Source organism: Chiloscyllium punctatum, chromosome 40 (genome assembly GCF_047496795.1).
Source record: "Chiloscyllium punctatum isolate Juve2018m chromosome 40, sChiPun1.3, whole genome shotgun sequence".
Classification (NCBI taxonomy): domain Eukaryota; kingdom Metazoa; phylum Chordata; class Chondrichthyes; order Orectolobiformes; family Hemiscylliidae; genus Chiloscyllium; species Chiloscyllium punctatum.
This window is the reverse complement of record NC_092778.1, coordinates 53,086,003-53,099,921: the sequence shown is the minus strand read 5'-3', so window position 1 is coordinate 53,099,921 and position 13,919 is coordinate 53,086,003.

Sequence of the window (13,919 nt, the reverse complement as noted above, 5' to 3'; positions counted from 1 at the left end):
CATGTATGAAAATAAAACAAAGAACTGTGGATGCTGGAGAAACAAAAATCAAAGTTACTGGAGAAACTCAGCAAGTCTGGCATTATCTGTGCAGAGAAAGCAGAGTTAATGTTTCAACTCCAATGATCCTTCTTCAGAATTGACACATGCATGTTGCTGCATGTAGTTTTTTTTACCTGGAACAGGTCATCAACCAGAAGCCAAAGTCAGTAGCTTGAACAGAGTTACTCTACATCAAGCATGATTGACCATAGACGTCTGTCTTTTCATCCCTGCTAAATGCATGTTGAAGGGATTTGCAGATTGATAATCAACCTGTTTGGCCATGCTGTGAATGCACCACCCACAGGCATCAACTCTTGGAGTGGGGGCCTGGAACACTTAGAAATAGGGATACTCCCTGAAATAACTCCATGGAGGCTGATATCCCATCACCAAGTCACCCTTTATTTACACAGGGAGATTCCTTAACACTGATCCAGCTCACTCAGAGCTAATTCCCAGAGTGAACAGAACCTCTGACACTCCTGTTCTTATCTGTCAGCCAGGGCTCCCTGATTGGACCAGATTAACAGCCCCGGTTGGGGAACTCATATTTTATGAGGTCCACCTGGCTGACCTCATTACAATCTCTACACCACCCACGAGCACCACAACAGCAATATGTGTAGCAGGCACTAACTTACAGCCCGTGCAGGAAATCTTAGGTCACCATGATAGCATTCCTACCTCTGGGCCAGAGCATCTGGGTTCGAGAACCAACCCAGGCCTGAAAAGCACAGAAGGTATGCCATTACACAGTCAATCAGTTTATCAATCTGTAAGGCAAAAGTGAGGACTGCAGATGCTGGAGATCAGAGTCTAGATTAGAGTGGTGTTGGAAAAGCACAGCGGGTCAGGCAGCATCCGAGGAGCAGGAAAATTGACTTTTTGGGCAAAAGCCCTTCATCAGGAATGAAGAGAGGGAGCCTCCATGGTGGAGAGATAAATGGGAGGGGTGTGGGGTTGGGGATAAGGTAGCCAAGAGTATAATAGGTGGATGGGGGTGTGGATGAAGGTGATAGGTCAGAGAGAAGGGTGAAGTGGATAGGTAGGAAGGAAGATTGGCAGGTAGGACAGGTCATAAGAATGGTGCTGAGCTGGAAGGTTTGAACTGGGGTAAGATGGGGGGAGGGGAAATGAGGAAAATGGTGCAGTCCACATTGATGCCCTGGGGTTTAAGTGTTCCGAGGCGGAACATGAGGCGTTCTTCCTCCAAGCGTCGGGTGGTGAGGGAGTGGTGGTGGAGGAGGCCCAGGACCTGCATGTCTTTGGTGGAGTGGGAGGAGGAGTTGAAATGTTGGGCCATGGGGCGAGATGCCTACCTTGAAGAAGTTCTCCTTCTCTCTCTACAAGAATCTCAGTGAGTGTCTCTCTCACTGCAACCCCCATGTCATTTCCTCTGCCCTGACGCTCTTCAATCATGTCCTGAAACAGACTTGCTACCACAGCCAAATCTGCTTCCTCAGTGCTTGCCTCCACAGCCAACTGAACCCACATGGACTCCGGACTATATTCAAACCAGCACAGTTTGGATCCGAGCAGGACAACCAGTACAGACTACAGATTCAAAACTACCAGCAGCGGTTCTCCTTCAGGATCCTCTGCTCCACACTTGCTTCCTGACCTGCTGAGCTTTTCCAGCACTGCTCTAATTTAGACTTTTATCAATCTGTAAGTCTTTCCAATGTGCAGACAAGAGAGGGAGAGTTTCCCAGTCAGCCAGAATTTTACAGTAACAAGCACAACACCCTCCCCACATTAAAAAACTTACACGAGCAAGTGTCATCCTCATTCCAAGGAACTCCCACACAATAGGCTATTATTTTCTCCATCTGTCAGGCATTCAGTATAATTTCCCTCAGGTAAAATGCATTTAATATGATGGATCATGTTTGGAACACAACTCACCTCCTCATCTGCATCACATAAACGTAGATATTTTCTTCTGTCACTGGCGGTACTTCAGAATTTTCCAATTTGTTCAGTTCCTCGACCTACATCTGATTAGGAATAATGCACATCTTTAGTGATTTTGACTTTGCAGCAGTGAAATGTGGCACAGGTTCTGGGTTGATTCTTATTCATTAAATTGATAGTGGAAATCTTCTGAGGCTTAGTAGGGGAGGGGTTCATTTGAAAAATTTAAAGCTGCAGTTGCTAGATTTTTGTGAGGTAAGGATTTGAGGATAAGCTCATGATCTAATTGAATCCACGTTTGTAGCTGAAGGGAATCGAAATATTGGGTAAAAATGGAAAGGTGGAGGTTGAACATCAGCCAGTATCTTGAATAGATCAAGTTCAATGTGCCATATTTTTCTTTTATTTCTTATGCCCTTATGACTAAATCCTCTCGCCATTTTGTTAATGACTTTAGATAGTGGGAAAGAGCCAGTTTAGATGAGAATGCTGAAACCAGAACTGAAAGTAAAGCACTCATTATTGCTACCTCTCTCTTGCCACTCCATTCTCCCCTCCCCTCGCTGCCCTGCTCACCACCCCTTCACCCCCCATTTTCTGAATAGTTACCCATGAAAAGTCACAGAGATTAAAGTTTGCTGTAACTCCTGGGTCACTATAAAACTGATCTCGTGCCCAATGGCTCACTGCTGACACCTCACCTAGCCATCCCCGTCCTGACATGACGGCACCGCCAATTATGCGATCCCAGATCTGACCCAACACAATGACCCATTCACAGCCCTCGACTTGATCTGACCACACCCCCCCCAACCACACATAGCACCTTCCCATTTACCCAGCTGCCAGCTTCTACCCCTCATCCACCTGTGACCCCATCACTTTCACTGCCCTTTATCCCCGACACCAAGTTCCTCACATCCTTTCATTCTCTCTGCAGCTTGTCAAAGTTCCATTAGGATCTTTAAATCCTGGAAAATGGCAAATACTGGGGTGTGGGTTGACCTCCAGCTGTGCTCCTGTTGATACAGGAAAATTCCCAGAACAGGAATATTATGCATTTCTCAAGAGATCTCGTTTGGAGTTTTGTATCAGAGGTGCGAAGCTCCAGAACAAATTTGGTAAAAAGGAACAGAGTGGTAATCTGACAGTGATTAGCATTCATCAGAAGGTACAATTTACACCACTCATGAGGTTGGAGGATTAAGAAGGCTCAGATATTAGAACTTTCACCAATCATTTCCACAAATAGTTGATTATATCCACTTTCTCAGATAAATGAGCAAACTTAGAAAAATATGGTCGAGGTAAGGTCAGGTCTTGGGCTTGTAAAACATTGCAGACTGAGTGAAGACTTTCAAATTCCTGAGAAAGACTAAGTTGGTAAAACAACTCCACAACTTAATTCATCAATGTAAATATATGGAGTGCAAGAAATGCTATGAATCATTGTGGAATTTCTTTGACAGTGTATCTCAACATGCGCTTCAGATGAAAATGCCCAATAGGTATGCTGACGTGGCACTCCCACGGTTTCAATGCACTTGATAACAAATTCAGTGGTCCAATTAATATTTCAGTAGCCCCAGGCTACTAAATTTCTTGGAAATGTAGTTTTCTCTTCTTTGTCAAGCTTGTTGTGAACTTCATGAGAAATATCAGTCCAGATCTTGGGGAAACCGAAATGATGACCATGTGGTTTTTTTAAAAATGGTCTATCCCAAAGTTTTACACCACAAGTTCAAATCCCCACTTGGAGTTCTTCCACAAACTCTTTGCATTCATGCAGGTTTGTAACAAGCATACATCATAAGTGTTCAAACTGTTGATTGTTGCAAAGTGGTAAAGAAATACAGTAGCGCCTCGACTTATGAGCTTAATCCGTACCGGATTTTTCCCATTGTTCGGATATTTCCGGAGTCTTTTCTCTTTTTTGTCTCGTGGAGGTTGGTGATGCAACAAGAAAACGATCCAGAGAAACTTTTTTTTTCTTTGTTGCAGAATTTTCCGAAAATGGCACATCACATTGTCATTTAAAATGTTCCCTGCTCTGTTGGTCACAGTTTTGTTTGGGTGATGCCTCTCAACAAAAGCCTGCACTTCACTCCATTTCCACAGTAATACTTTTAGGCTTCTTAACACTACTATCACTACCACTTTTCACTTTCTTGGGAGCCATAATGAGGGCTAATTTAATGCAAAAAGCAAAAAAAAAGCGTAAGAATGCTTGGATGTAGCAATGAACAATGTTCACAGCGCACGCGCCAAAGACGAACTGAATGAGATCACGCGGGGCCCGAGAGCTTGTGCGCTCAAAACATGCGTAGCAAAGCAAAACAATAAAATCACGTGGTCGCACACGGGCTTTTTGCATTCGTACCTTTGTTCGTACCTTGAATTTTGTACGTACATTGAAGCTAAATTTTACGTACAATCCTGTTCGTAAACCGATTTGTTCGTGAACGGGGTCGTTCGTATGTCGAGGCGCTACTGTAAATTGTATTCTCCAGTGCAGGAAAGGATTAAGCAACATTTGGTTTAATGGCAAACCAGTACTGTTGCATTTAGAATCAAGGCTGTGGAAGCAGGCCATTCATCTCATTGAGTCCACACCGACTCTCTGAAGAACATCCCAGCCAGACCCAACCCATCCTTGTAACCCTGAATTAACCATGGCTAATCCACATAGCTTGCATATCCTTGGACACTATGAGCAACTTAACATGGCCAATCCACCTAACCTGCACAGCCTTGGACTGTGGGAGCAAACCGCAGCACCCAGAGGAAATCCACGCAGAGACATATTATGCAAATACCACAAGAACAGTCACCTGAGGGTGGAATTAAACCTGGGTTCCTGGTGCTGTGACGCAGCAGTATTAACCACTGAGCCACAATGCCACCCAAATTGTCAGAATATACGTTCAAAAACACCACAGCAACAGTTACATTTACTGTTTATCACAACATTTATTCAATTCCTATTTTTCTAACATGGTCCTGCATGTTTATTGTCTAACCCAATCATATAACCAAAGGATACTAAGTGATTTTTCAGGAATTGATTGTGTATTGACTCACCTCAGTTAAGGAGGAGGACCTGTCCCTGTTATTAAGTAGAAGCAACATGGTTGCCTAGCAGCGTCCTTGGTTTTCATTAGAGAGTGTACCAGTGAATTTACATAAATTAACTTTGGATTATTTACGTAACCACACTTTTAATGTTTTGTATTTCAGTAACTTTTTGTCAAGGGAACTTAAACATGTGAATGTTGTCCAGAGCTTCGTGAGATACAGGAATGACAGTACAAGGTCATGAACGAGTGGCAATGTTTTTCCATCAGAGTGAGTGGTCAGACCTTGCAGGTTTCATTCCTTTTTACAAAAGGAACAGAGATTGTACTTCAAGTTAACTTTAGTCTAAATTCAACATAGTTGCATCTGTTTTATGGGCAGAACAATAACTAATTTAACAGTGCAGAGGCCCACAGTGATCTGCGCTGGTGTTTGGGTTACAGCTAAGAGTGTTCAGATTGCTCGCTCTAGGTGCAGCTGCTTTGTCTGAAAAGAATGCAAGCCTCACTTCAACATCAAAATGAGTGACTTGCACCCATTTCAAACCAGGTTTCATCTATAATATTTGACTGACATCTCTGTGCCTTGCACTGTCTTGTGAGTGTCCATAAAAGAACTTCAGACAATTATAGAGTCAGAGAGTCATAGAGATGTACCACAGGGAAACAGACCCTTTGGTCCAACTGGTCCATGCCGACCAGCTATCCTAAATTAACCTAGTCCCATTTGCCAGAATTTGGCGCACATCCCTCTAAACTCTTTCCATTCATATCCCCATCCAGATGCCTTTTAAAAGTCGTAATTGTGCCAGTTGCACCACTTCCTCTGGTGGCTCATTCCATACACGCACCACCTTTTGCGTGAAAAAGTTGCCCTTAAGTCCCTTTTAACTATTTCCCCTCTCACCCTAAACTTATGCCCTCTCGGCAAAAGATCTTGTCTATTTTACCCTATTCATGCCCCTTATGATTTAATAAACCTCTACAGAATCACCCCTCAGCCTCCAATGCTCCAGGGAAAACAGCCCCAGCCTATTCAGATTCTCCCTATAGCACAAACTCTCCAACCCTGCAATATCCTTCTAAATCTTTTCTGAACCCTTTCAAGTTTCATAACACCCTTCCTAGAGGAGGTAGAGGAAATTGCACACAATATTCCAAACTTAACCTAACCAAAGTCCTGTCAGCTGCAACATGACCTCCCAACTCCTATACTCAGTGCTCTGACCAATAAAGGAAAGCATACCAAGTGCTTTCTTCACTATCCTACCCGCCTGTGACTCCACTTTCAAGGAACTATGAATCTGTACTCCAAGGTCTCTTTCTTCAGCAACACTTCCCAGGACCTTACCAGATTCTGGATTAGTGGTGCTGGAAAAGCACAGCAGTTCAGGCAGCATCCAAGGAGCAGAAAAATCAACATTTTGGCAAAAGCCCTTCATCAGGAATACAGGCAGAGTGCCTGAAGGGTGGAGAGATAAATGAGAGGAGGGTGGGGGTGGGGAGAAAGTAGCATAGAGTACAATAGGTGAGTGGGGGAGGGGATGAAGATGATAGGTCAGGGAGGAGGGTGGAGTGGATAGGTGGAAAAGAAGATAAACAGGTAGGACAAGTCATGGGGACAGTACTGAGCTGGACGTTTGGAACTGGGGTGAGGTGGGGGAAGGGGAAATGAGGAAACTGGTGAAGTCCACATTGATGCCCTGTGGTTGAAGTGTTCCAAGGTGGAATGTGAGGCGTTCTTCCTCCAGGCGTCGGGTGGTGAGGGAGCGGCGGTGAAGGAGGCCCAGGACCTCCATGTCCTCGGCAGAGTGGGAGTTGAAATGTTGGGCCACAGGGCAGTGTGGTTGATTGGTGTGGGTGTCCCAGAGATGTTCCCTAAAGCGTTCTGCGAGGCAGTGTCCAGTCTCCCCAATGTAGAGGAGACCGCATCGGGATTTACAGATGCAATAAATGATATTGGTGGATGTGCAAGTAAAACTTTGATGGATGTGGAAGGCTCCTTTAGGGCCTTGGATGGAGGTGAGGGAGGAGGTGTGGGCACAGGTTTTGCAATTCCTGCGGTGGCAGGGGAAGGTGCCAGGACGGGAGGGTGGATTGTTGGCGGGTGTGGACCTGACCAGGTAGTCATGGAGGGAGCGGTCTTTGCGGAAGGCTGAAAGGGGTGGGGAGGGAACTATATCCCTGGTGGTGGGGTCCGTTTGGAAGTGGCGGAAATGTCGGCGGATGATTTGGTCTACATGAAGGTTGGTAGTGTGGAAGGTAAGCACCAGGGGCGTTCTGTCCTTGTTACAGTTGGAGGGGTGGAGTCTGAGGGCGGAGGTGCGGGATGTAGACGAAATGCGTTGGAGGGCATCTTTAACCATATCGGAAGGGAAATTGCGGTCTTTAAAGAAGGAGGCCATCTGGTGCGTTCTGTGATGGAACTTGTCCTCCTGGGAGCAGATCCAGTGGAGGTGGAGGAATTAGGAATACGGGATGGCATTTTTGCAAGAGATAAGGTGGGAAGAGGTGTAATCCAGGTAGCTGTGGGAGTCGGTGGATTTGTAAAAAAATGTCAGTGTCAAGTCGGTCATCATTAATGGAGATGGAGAGGTCCAGGAAGGAGAGGGAGGTGTCAGAGATGGTCCAGGTAAATTTAAGGTCAGGGTGGAATGTGTTGGTGAAGTTGATGAATTGCTCAACCTCTTCGCGGGAGCATGAGGTGGTGCCAATGCAGTCATCAATGTAGCGGAGGAAGATGTGGGGAGTGGTGCCGGTGTAATTATGGAAGATCAACTGCTCTCCGTTGCCAACAAAGAGACAGGCATAGCTGGGGCCCATACGTGTGCCCATGGCTACCCCTTTGGTTTGGAGAAAGTGTGAGAATTCAAAAGAGAAATTGTTAAGGGTGAGGACCAGTTCGGCCAAACGAATGAGAGTGTCGGTGGAAGGGTACTGTTTGGGACATCGGGAGAGGAAGAAATGGAGGGCTTGGAGGCCTTGGTCATGGCGGATGGAGGTGTTGAGGGACTGGATATCCATGGTGAAGATGAGGCGTTGGGGGCAGGGGAAACGGAAGTCTTGGAGGAGGTGAAGGGCATGGGTAGTGTCTCGAACGTATGTGGGGAGTTCTTTGATTAGGGGAGATAGGACAGTGTTGAGGTAGGTAGAGATGAGTTCAGTGAGGCAGGAGCAGGCTGAGACAATGGGTCGGCCAGGTTGGCCAGGCTTGTGGATCTTAGGAAGGAGGTAGAACCGGGCAGTGTGGGCTTCCTGCACTATGATGTTGGAAGCTGTGGGTGGGAGATCTCCTGAGATACTGAGGTTCTGTATGGTCTGGGAGATGATGGTTTGGTGATGGGGGTGGGGTCATGGTCAAGGGGGCAGTAGGAAGAGGTGTCCTCGAATTGGCGTCTGGCTTCAGCGGTGTAGAGGTCAGTGCGCCAGACTACCCCTGCACCCCCTTTATCCGCTGGCTTGATGGTGAGGTTGGGATTGGAGCAGAGGGAGTGGAGGGCTGCGTGTTGTGAGGGTGAGAGGTTGGTTGTGGGGGAGGGGGGGTAGACAGGTTGAGGCGGTTGATGTCCCAGTGGTAGTCGGAAATGAAGAGGTCGAGGGTGGGTAATAGGCCAGCACGAGGTGTCCAGGTGGATGCAGTGTGTTGGAGGCGGGCAAAGGAGTCCTCAGAAGTCCTCGGGAGTCCTGATTGTGAAAGTAAGCTCGGAGGTGGAGGTGGTGGAAGAAATGTTCAACGTCATGGCGTGTGTTAAATTCATTGATGCGTGGGCGGAGGGGGATGAAGGTGAGCCCTTGACCAGGACCTTACCATTTAGTGTATAAGTCCTGCCCTGTTCAAAAATGCATTCCAAAATTTCCTGCCTTATCTTTTTTTGTATGGAATTCAGATGGAGTATATTAACATATTTGCCCTGTCCTTCTGAAATGTTAATGATATGTTAATTGGGTGCTTCATTATAATCAGATGGGCGTTACCTAGGGATTCATTTGTATCATGCACAAACTCCCTAACCAGACCACCTGCATTCTCCTCCAAATCATTTATATATATTACAAACAAAAGAGGTTCTGTCACTAAGTTAAAGAATGCTATTGCTATTACATCTGCATGTTTACCTGTAATATGTAATTATAATGGCCCAGATTGGTTTCAGAACCTTTCCAACTGATGACCATCATAGGCCCCAATATAAAAGAGGAGACTCCACTGGTGATCTTGATGTCTTCTGTGACTATGGCACTACTGGGTATGAAAAGTAATACCTTTCCCCACAATCAAATTCTAATTTAAGTTTGTAAGTTCCATTTGACTATTTGATTTTTGTTTTGTTATGACACCCCTTTAAATTTTGCCTGCTTTTAATTTGGTTTGATTTGTTTCACTTGCTTGAATAGGAGAAGGCAAATTGGATTGAAAGTGCATGTTTATAATGTATGTTTCTGTAAAAAAAATCTCATAAAGTAGATTAAGTGAATAGTCATTTTCACCCTTCACCGATGACTATCGAGTGTCTAAGCCTATCTAACTACCACCCTAATCATCTGTCAACCTGCCACCGTATCCACATGCCACCCCAGCACCCTATCTGCCAAACAACACTGCCAGTCAAGTCACCTACCACACCACCTACTCATTCATCCCTCCATCCGACTCAACTACCACACTGTCATCCTGCCAATCTATTCACCTGCTACCAGAACTTCCTAGCACTTTACCTATCTGCCACACTGTCGGACCATGGCACTATCCGCCTACCACCGAACAACTTGCTATCCAAACCGTCAAATCCCTTACCCACACTGCTCTGCTTTAGTGCCTCTTTTCCAAGTGCAATCAATCCCACCCCTTTACACAGTGATCTTTACCCCTCAGCCTTGCCCATTTTTGACACTCACCTACAGTCAGTCAATGGAATTGTGCAATTACATTGAATGTTAAATAACCAAAGTTTAGAATTATGAAGTCACAACATTAATATTTGAAAGAAATTTTAAAAAAATTAAAGGCTATGTTGGACCTGAAAAATGGCGCAGAAGTTGCATTGAGGGCTATCAGTTTTTCTATGTCAGAGTCTCACGTAGGTGTCTAGCCTTGGAAGACTAGCTGTAAACGGCACAGGCAGGTAACTGGATACTTTATCCTATGATATTTATCAGTCAGAAAGGTTCTGAAACCAATCAAAAATTCTGGGCCATTATAATTACATATTACAGGTAAACATGCAGATGTAATAACAATAGTATTCTTTGACTTAGTGACAGAACTTCTTTTGTTTGTAATATATATATAAATGATTTGGAGGAGAATGCAGGTGGTCTGATTAGGAAGTTTACGGATGATACAAGGATCAGGGGAGCTGAGGAAAGTGAGGAGGATTGCCAGAGGATACAGCAGGATATAGATAGACAGAAGATTTGGGCAGAGATATGGCAGACGGGGAATTGAATCCAGACAAATGCGAGGTGATGCATTTTGGAAGGTGTAATGCAAGAAAGAAGTACACAGTATTTGGCAGAACCCTTAGAAGTATTAACATACAGAGATATCTAGATGTACAGGTCCACAGTTCCCTGAAAATGGTAATATAAATGGATAAAGTGCTCAAGAAAGAATAGGGCATGCTTGCCTTCATTGGTCGGGGCATAGATTATAAAAATTGGCTAGTCATGTTCCAGCTGTTTAGAACTCTAGTTTGGCCATATTTGAAATATTGCATATAATTCTGGTTGCCGCACAGGCCGAAAGGATGTGAAGATTCTGGAGGGAGTTCAGAAAAGCTTTACAGGGTGTTGCCTGGTTTGGAGGGTATAAGCTATGAAGAGAGATTGAACAAATTTGGTTTGTTTCCACTTGAAAATTGAAGGCTTAGGGCTGACCTGCTAGGAGTTTCTAAAATCACCGGAGGCATGGATAGAATAGGTAGTTGGAACCTTTATCCCAAGATAGAAATGTTAATTGCAAGGAACCTAGGTTTAAGGAGAGAAGGGGAAAGTTTAAAAGAGATGTGAGAGGCATGTGTTTTTACACAGAGGGTGGTAAGAACAGGCAGGGGATATGGATTGTGTCGAGGCAAAAGTCTTTGTAGTTTAGAAAGGCACAGGCTTGATGGGCTGAAGGGGCTGTTCCTGTAATGTACAGTGTTTTGTTTTTTCTTTGTTATCATCACTGTGATGGATGAGGTTGTTTATTAGAACAGAGGTACTTGAACTGAACGTGAAAGATATGCAAAATTTTATTGCAAACTGTTTTTGCTGGATGTAGGATGACAATACTTTGATCTAGTTCAGTGAAAGCTGAAAACTCTCAGTAATTTAAGAAATTTTCTGGCCTAGTGAATTTTGTTACACACTTCCCATTTGTTACTTCTCTTTCTCAAGCTTTCTACCCACTGCTTCACCCTTTGATCCTCCAGCTGACCACATTCCCTCTCTAACTTCTCGCTCCCCTTCATGACCCTCCTCACTGCAACCAAACTTTCCTGGCAGCCACCTCCAATTAATTGTTCCCTCACCCCTTCCCTTGATTCTTGCACTCCTTCCCACTAGCCAAGTCTCTCTCTCAATCATTCCTGTAGGCTGCGTGAGAAGGGAGGGAGCAGGGCACATGGTGATCTGCAATGAGCTAGTAGTTCCAGGAATGGGAAGGAAGTGGCAAATGGGAGAGTTTGCAAAGCTGGAATGGATTGACATTGATTTGAAAGGTCACGGTGGCAGCAGCTGAGTTGGTTGGCAGTGGGAGAATTAGTGCTGAGTACTATTTGTCCTGATGAGTATGATAAAACTTTGGCAACATGTCTGACTGTTCTACAATACAATGTTTATGTTTCAAGAGAACAATTTTAAAACAAGTTGGTTTGCTCTTATTCAATGCAAATAAAGATGTAGCATGTTCAGATCCTTTGCACTTTTTCTTTCATTCCAAATGTCCATAAATGTTTCTGCTATCCTTTCACATAGGTGAAAAGAAATGGAGTGAGATTCTATGCCAATCATTTAATCAGCACATATTTGCTTGTATCCTTTCAGCTTAGAAAATAGGTTTGAGGAAATGTTATGATTTCAAGATGAATGCTTCTCAGGAAGTATAGTCCTCCAACTACAGGTTCACCTTGAGTAGAAGCAACATTATTTGAGTCACATCTCCCCATTTTGTAGTTGTAATTTCTCTACACAGTCTCTAAGTTGACATTCTCTCATTGTGGCTGGGTTGAAAGTCTTCCTGGTTTTCCTTTCTGTGCCCACACAACTTGAACTGCAGCAGTTCATGAAGATGGCCCAGCATCTCCTTCTCAAGACACCGAGTGATGACCAACAATCACTGGCCTTGACAGTGGTGTCTACATCACATAAAGAAGTAAAGAAAGGTTGTCTCACTCCAACAATTTGAGCACAGAAGTTTGGGCTGCTACTCCAATGTGGTGCAGAGGATGTAATCTTTTGGAGGAGATGCAGTCTCTGGTACTTTTTTGAAGAACAGTAGAGGAGATATATCTGGTGTCCAATCATCCTCTAATCAACTAGATTTGCATAAACTGACAGTTTCATTTACGTAACAACATTGACTATACTTTAAAAAGTACTTAGATTCATACAGCACGGAAACCTTTTGGTCCAACCAATCCAAGCCGACCATAATCCCAAACCAGACTAGTGCTACCTGCCTGCGCTTGGCCCTTAAATCCCTCCAAACATTTCTTATTCATGCACTTACCCAAAAGTTTTTACACGTTGTGACAAAACCCACTTCCATTTGGCTGTTCAATGTTTTCAGAATCCCTGATGCTGCAAAAGCTGCTACATAGTTCACATATTTCTTACTTTTCATAACATGATACAAACACAATAAAGTTTGCTCCAATGACAACAGCAGTTTCAATGCTTAGTGATGATTTCTGCAATTGAGACGTTGCAAATATTGGTGAAAGGGGAGAATTCTGTCGAGATCAGAGTAGAATTGCAATAAATATAATATTAGAATTTGTAAAGCTGAAAAAGTTTACAGAGCAGAAGCAGTAAAAATGTGTGAATAAGTTACAAACACACAAATATAAGAGCTGTGAGACCTGGTGAAGCCTGCAAAAGGATTTTAATGGAAAACACCTTCATGTGCATAAAGATAAAATATTACATTTTATCAAGATTAACTTTCAGTACTAATAAGATTATAATTCAGTTTAATTGAGAGAAATAGCTCTGTAATAATGGTTGCAAATTGGTACTATATATGCATGTGTAGTGCAGGGAATACACAGCGAGACTGAAGAACATATTCCAGGCATGTGGTAACTATAGCAACAAATTGTCAGCTGGAACAATCCACTTAGGGATGGTGAACTTGTCAAGTACCAACAAGATAAACATTCGGAATACTTGATATTAAAGAATAACCTGTTTTCTTTTGGAAATTTCATTTGCAGTGGATTATTGATTTTGTTTTAAGCTCTTGAAATCACAGTGCGTCCTTCCTTTTGCAGGCTTCACCAGGTCTCACAGCTCTTATATTTGTGTGTTTGTAACTTATTCACACATTTTTACTGCTTCTGCTTTTTGGCTGCCCAGAGACAAGATCGGCACTTGGTTTCCCTGCCCCCACCCCATTTATCTGCCTGTTTTTATACCACCCCACCACCCCATAGCTGGTTCCACAGCATTCACCTGTAACATTTCACAGCCGAAAACCACGATCACTTCTTTTTTCTTAAAAAGCTACCACTGCAGTCGGCACAAAGACCTTAACAAAGATGTTCTGTGTTGGACACACTGGAGAGGCAAGAATACTCGCCTCACTGCAATACCAAGTTTATGCAGCATGATTTGCCAACATAGCATGTTATCATTTTGTGAAAATTAAGATAAAGAGTGTTCAGATCAACAGTTAATGAGTCT